Source organism: Paramormyrops kingsleyae, chromosome 9 (assembly GCF_048594095.1).
Source record: "Paramormyrops kingsleyae isolate MSU_618 chromosome 9, PKINGS_0.4, whole genome shotgun sequence".
Classification (NCBI taxonomy): Eukaryota; Metazoa; Chordata; class Actinopteri; order Osteoglossiformes; family Mormyridae; genus Paramormyrops; species Paramormyrops kingsleyae.
The window spans coordinates 5,510,197-5,516,871 of NC_132805.1; the positions used below are offsets into that span (position 1 = coordinate 5,510,197).

The window sequence follows — 6,675 nt, forward strand, 5'->3', positions numbered from 1 at the left end:
GGACGTTCGTATCTTGAAATGTTCCTAAGTCGTTATTCAGCATCATTTTAAGGGTATACGCAAGTACAAAGTATTAGGATGCTGGGAGTTCGCACGCTACGCTGCTAAATTGCTGAACCCTGTTACAATGCAATGGCAAATATGTGTATTTGGGAAAAAAACACTACATTACAATTTTTTATGTCTGTTTATTTAAATTGTTTACTACAGGAACTCTTTACTTAGGGAGATGCAAATGTTAATTCACATGAAAATAATTAGTATGAAATTGATCACTTTTTAAATTAATCACTATTAAATATTTTAAATTATTATTAAACCAAGTACTATCATTGTTACAACTTGATGCTTGGGTCTTGTGACTTACTTGTGACTTGTGTTTATGTCACTTTGCCCCATGCCTTATTGGTACCCTGTCCTGGGTTATTCCCCATTGTTTTTGGAAGAGTCTCAGATAGGGCAAGTGGAGGGTGGAAAATGAATGAAACTGCGTACTGTATACATGTATGTGCTAATGGACTCTTTCCTCTTTGGAAATTTTTTAAAATATCATCTACGTACATTTTAGGATTCCCTGCTTCCTCAAAATATTACCAAGCCGTGCTTCAGTGTATATCTGTATTCTGCTCTGGCTAGCAGCTTCCTGACCCTTCACCTCACCTCCCTTTTCCCCGAGCTTGCATGCCCAGAAATTCCCTCACAGGCAACACGCTTACAGGAACTCTACCTTTATTTTCCACTCTCCCCAAGCATTGTTACTCACAGCAACACCGTCACACGTGTCACTGGTGAAAGACAATCGACTCGATAAGATATACTTGCCGCCTACGTTTTCTTCGCTTCTCTAATCCAGTCTTACCACCATGCCCGCCTTTTGCTGCACAAACCCCGAATTACAGCGTTCACCATGTTCTTCCACTATTGAACTCATGGAATTCAGAACCTCAAACCTTGTGGGACCTTAGCAATCATTGCTGACATGTGGCACATCGATGTCACGTGACGTGGGAAAAATGACAAAGCTGAATGATTAGCGACCTACATATTTTGCATCTTAACCATCCCCCACAGCACTTTATTAATTGATTTTCTTCTTTTTTTGGTTTGGGGGGGGGGGGTGAAATGTGAGTACCTTAAATGCTATTTTTACATTATTTCCTCAAGGTAAAATCAATTACTCTTTGTACCAGGACATGCTAGAAAACACTGCAAACTGTGTTCTTTATGGAAAGCAGGGGAACGTGAGGGGATGTCAACATGTTCCTACTGTTCATGCAAGTGCAACAAGACCTTAGCTGACAAAACCTGAGTGAGTGGTTTTCAATCTGCATGCTCAAAGCATGTTTGTACATGCCGGGAGTGTCATTGACAGGTTGTGAAGCTGCAGTAGTGAAACTCCCTGTCACAAGGGGGCGCCATATTAGAAATATGGTTTGTTTGTCTGGATGGGGTTAGGAATATTGATTCTGGGGAAGAGGCATGTCATATGTTTAAGGTCTGGAAAAGAAGCTATGGCATGACCATAGCATGTCAGTGGTGTGTTGCCCTCCATCAAGTCATTACCATGCTCGCGGTTTAGAGCAGGTAGTGGATTTTACCCGGGGCCTGTGATGTGGTTTTACTGGAGTGCTCGCATAATTCAAAACACTTATACCTCGCCTGCCATAGCAAACACAGTGCTCGCCTTTGTTCTGCCAAGAAGGTCACTGACAACGGATCCATGTGTTCCGCTCACCAATTACCTATTAATAGTTAATAATCCCAAGGTGCTCATGCCTTTTCTGGGCATCTGGTTTAGCAGCATGCTAGGTTGCCCCGAGCAACAGAACTGCCTGACAATAAGGATCCAGTGCTTGCTGACACTAAAAGGACTGCTATGCTTAGCAGTCTTATGAGTTTTAATTAGCGTTGCTAATTAGCAGTTAGCAGTCCCCGCTAGCTGTGGTAATGGCTGGTTGGCATCTTTTGTGGAGGCGTATCTATGTGACTCAAGCGATGGGGCAAAAGCAAGGATCTCTTTGGCACTTTGCATTGCCACCAAGAACCGAGTCATACCCGAATTATACGGCTAAAGAGCAGTTTTCCATAGTAAATAATGCGAGCCGTACCCAACCTATCCCAGTGCTGAAACGGCCGTGCTTAATAGCAGAGCTGAAAGTGTCTCACTAACCCGAGCTGCAGGTTTCATCACCAACATCTGATTGGTCAAAATGCATGGATATTCCAGTGATATGCATTGATATGCATAGATTATTTGAAGGGAACCCACATAGCAGACAGGTCTGGCCCAGATCTGGCGTCAAGCCGGAATTGCTGGCTGAGTTCTGGCATGGCAAGTGGTATGTCAACCAGATATGGGCCAGGTCTGGCAATGATGGCACTGTTTACATTATGGCATGCCAGATGTGGCCCGATTGTGGTTTGGTCTATGTGGCCCAGGCACATAGAAGACAGGTCTGGCCCAGATCTGGCGTCAAGCCGGCACTGCTGCCCAGTTAGCAAGCACATGTGGGCCGATTCTCGCTGAGTTGTGGCACATTCGGTTCACTGTCAGCAACGGTAAAAAATTGCGGGCCGATTGTGGGCCTAGCACGGCGACGATTCTGGCTGACTGACGGCATTTTTAATCTGGGCCAGAACCATTCTGAGCACGGCGAGCGATTCTGGCTGACTGTCGGCATTTTTAATCTGGCCCAGAACCGTTCTGAGCGTGGCGAGCGTTTCTGGCTGACTGTCGGCATTTTTAATCTGGGCCAGAACCGTTCTGAGCGCGGCGAGCGTTTCTGGCTGACTGTCGGCATTTTTAATCTGGGCCAGAACCGTTCTGAGCGCGGCGAACGATTCTGGCTGACAGTCGGCATTTTGCGTGTCGGACGACTTTGGCTGACAGTCATCCATTTCAGCATTGGTAACATGATTTGTGTCCTACCTAGCCCTCACCTGGCGTAAAATTCTGGCCTGATGTCAGATAAATATTCTCAAAAAAATTCGAACCAGAACTAGTCTTAACATGGAAGATCATTCTGACTACAGTCTATAGGAGGGGTCACCAACATGGTGCCCGTGGGCACCAGGGCGCCCCCAAGGACCACATGAGTTGCCCACGGTGACTGTTCTAAAAATAGCACAACTCACCATTGAGCATGGCGTCTAAAATTTAATTTTATCCTGTTGATATTCTTCTTTAATCACATTTGCATTTATATAGATTTGAAAATGGCAATATCTAAAAGAAAGCATTTAAAACGCGTTTATTATACATGATTTAAGAAAAATGTATCAAACTGGTAGCCCTTCGTAAGGCTCAGTACCCGTGAAGTAGCTCCCAGTTTCAAAAAGGTGACCCCTGGTCTTAGTCTATAAGAACATAAGAAATTTACAAACGAGAGGAGGCCATTCGGCCCATCAAGCTCGTTTGGGGAGAACTTAACTAATAGCTCAGAGTTGTTAAAATCTTATCTAGCTCGGATTTAAAGGAACCCATGGTTTTAGCTTCCGTTACACTAGCAGGAAGAATATTCCATACTCTAACTACACGCTGTGTAAAGAAGGGCTTCCTCAAATTTGTTTTAACATGTTCTCCCGCTAATTTCCACTTATGGCCACGAGTTCTAATATTTAGACTAATACTGAAATAGTCATTTGGCTGAACAGCATCCAGACCCGTTAGAATCTTATAGACCTGAATCATATCCCCCCTTAGTCTCCTTTGCTCAAGGCTAAACAGATTCACTTCCGCTAACCTCTCCTCATAAGACATTCCTCTAAGACCAGGAATCATTCTCGTTGCACCTTTTCTAAGGCAATATATATGAGGTTCTCATTTCATTATGTTGTATATGTAAATCTGCAAGATGTCACCTGGGTCTGTTCGAGCATTGGTAATGCTTTGTCCCATACCTGACCCTCATCTGGCATAAAATTGTGGCTGAAGGCTCTGCTCTCTATTATATCATAACCACTGTCTGTTTGGGATAAAGCCTATACTAAAGATCATGAGAAACACAATAAAGGGCCAATGGCTGACATACAAAAAGACTCCAAGCACCAGCTGTTGACATAGTACAGTCCCACTGATATGATAATTTTTTTGTTTAACATTGGAAAACCATTAAAACTTATTGGATATTTTTTGTTAACTACGGTATATCGTCAATCATTATTTTTCATCTGACATGTTTACTTAAAAAATGAAAAGTAAAAACAAATGAAAACATTAATTTATCTTCTCTAAAATCTTGTCTTTTAAAAATATAAACCCGTTTGGAATACTTTGTGTATAGGGCTTTTCTATTGACCGTTCGGTATTTGATCATCTACGCTGAACAACCAATCCTGAAATAAGTGGGCGTTAACGTTTCAGTTTAGACCAATCAATGTCCTTTAGACGTCACTGCAACTTCACCGGACTTTGAGGCTGTTGACGGCGTCGATCGACTTTAGATGGCTGATTCAGTTTGAATAATAACGAGCGAATTGTGGTAAGTGAAATATTTCAGTTACTTTTAAAGTTCCATTTAACCTTTTTAGTCAGAGATTTTAGCTTAAGATTCTGTCGGAACGGTATGTTGGGAATGATCGTTCATTTTAAAAAGTCGGTTCAAACAAGTCACACGCCTTGACATAATATTAAATACAGGGCTCTCGAGTTTAAATCAGATGTTTAACGTTAGATTACATCTGCAGAGCTCTCAAGTCTCACGTATTGTGTGTGGGACACACGCATTTAACACAACAATCTCCCACGCCAAACGACATTTCTCTGTCTGAGAAGTGATAAAGCTCGCGCCACAGCTAATCCAAACCTGCACCTTCTATTTTTTTCTTTTCATGGGGGACATGTCACTTCAGTCCACTGCTCCTTTGTTGCTGGTGATATCTGAAACTTGTTTGGTTAAAAATGAGCACCGCAAGGTCCAATTTACGACTTCGTGCATTTAATTCCTAGTGATGGAAATATATCCTTATATATATATATATATATATATATATATATATATATATATATATATATATATATATATATATATGCGCGTCTAATTGATCAATCGACAGATTTATCAGTTATGCATGATCATAAGTTGGTAAAGTTGTGTGTCATATTAAAGTCACAGTAAAAAAAAAACAGGGATGAAATTCATATGGAACAATCATATATTCTGTGCAGTATTGGATATAGCAGCCTTCTGGACAGTTACAGTTCAGCAATGAGTGTTTTTTATGTCAGATCAGAACAGATATTACATTTCAGATTGCATACATATATGCATACAACTTTGACGTGTTGTGAATTAAATGGTGAAATTAACGACCCTGTTTAAATATTGTTTACTTGTTCATGATATTCTGTCATGGACATAATGATTCATATCTCCTTATTTGTGTACTACTGTATGTGTTTTGGAATTGTTTTATACTATAAATGTTGGGTGCTGTCTTGATCTTGATGGTATGATTTATGTTCTATGCCTTAGAAGCAGGTGGCATTAATAGTTTTGTGTTGTGTGTTGTGGCTGCAAAATTCCTTAACTAGGAGTGCAACGGACCAGGAGGCAGAGAAAGACATTCAAAGATGGCTTCAGTTGGCACCTGACAGGGATGGAGGAATGAAGGAACATGCAAAAAGGGCAAATGACACTTAATTCCATTGTTTGTGATGTATTTACTTGTTTTGTATTTGGATTTTTTTGTGTGTGTTTTTGACCACCCAAATTTCACATTTTATTAACCAGTTTTACAGGGCCATGTTCTTAGATATTTTGTATATTGTGAAGTGCTTTAAACGCCTCATCTGTCTGTTGATGTTACAAAGTAAAGTGTAATTAAATATCAATCAGTGGTTTGTTGAAAAGCATTTATATGTTGTTTATAGTAAAAGTAAAAATAAACTTTATTGATATCAATTGTGTATCCATTGTGCTTTATGATGTCACTGGGCCTGTTATAGCCCAAATCAGGTAGAACCATGTCTGGGCCATCACTGGGCCTGTTATGGCCCAAATCAGAAAATCCATGTCTGGGCCGTCACTGGGCCTGTTGTAGCCCAAATCAGGTAGAACCATGTCTGGGCCATCACTGGGCCTGTTATGGCCCAAATCAGAAAATCCATGTCTGGGCCGTCACTGGGCCTGTTATGGCCCAAATCAGGAAGAACCATGTCTGGGCCGTCACTGGGCCTGTTATGGCCCAAATCAGGAAGAACCATGTCTGGGCCGTCACTGGGCCTGTTATGGCCCAAATCAGAAAATCCAGGTCTGGGCCGTCACAGGGCCGTCATTCTTTGCGGTATCTGGGCCAAAGGAAAATGAATAGTGTGGGCCAGATCTGGCCCAAAAGAATTTTGCTATCTGGGAAAAAGGCATATTCTATATATTGTTCATTATTAGTAGTATCGCACATCGCGATGTATTCAAAGTTTCCAACTCTCACACATTTGCTGTAACGCTCACGCTGTGACACTGTTTACAAGGTAATAAACCTGTTACATACATGTAAATGAGCGTCTCCAATTGAAAATTTCACGCCAGCCGGCTGACCGAAGTTGGCAACGTTGTGCATACCCGATAACTCAGAACTTGAAAATTCCTAACCTCCTAATTAAAATGTACTATAGAACAGCTGAACGGAATGGATTCGTAATGCCAATTCACGCAAGCTAATGCTAATTCCAGTAGT

At 41.4% G+C, this 6,675-nt stretch overlaps 1 long non-coding RNA gene across 1 annotated transcript; it reads left to right on the top strand.

Moving 5' to 3' along the window:
* The first annotated feature begins 2,762 nt into the window (after window positions 1-2,762).
* LOC140592563 (uncharacterized) lies at window positions 2,763-5,903 on the top strand. The gene is made up of 2 exons (XR_011992892.1): window positions 2,763-4,481; window positions 5,534-5,903. It is a non-coding gene; the product is annotated as an uncharacterized lncRNA (long non-coding RNA).
* Window positions 5,904-6,675: the final 772 nt, after the last annotated feature.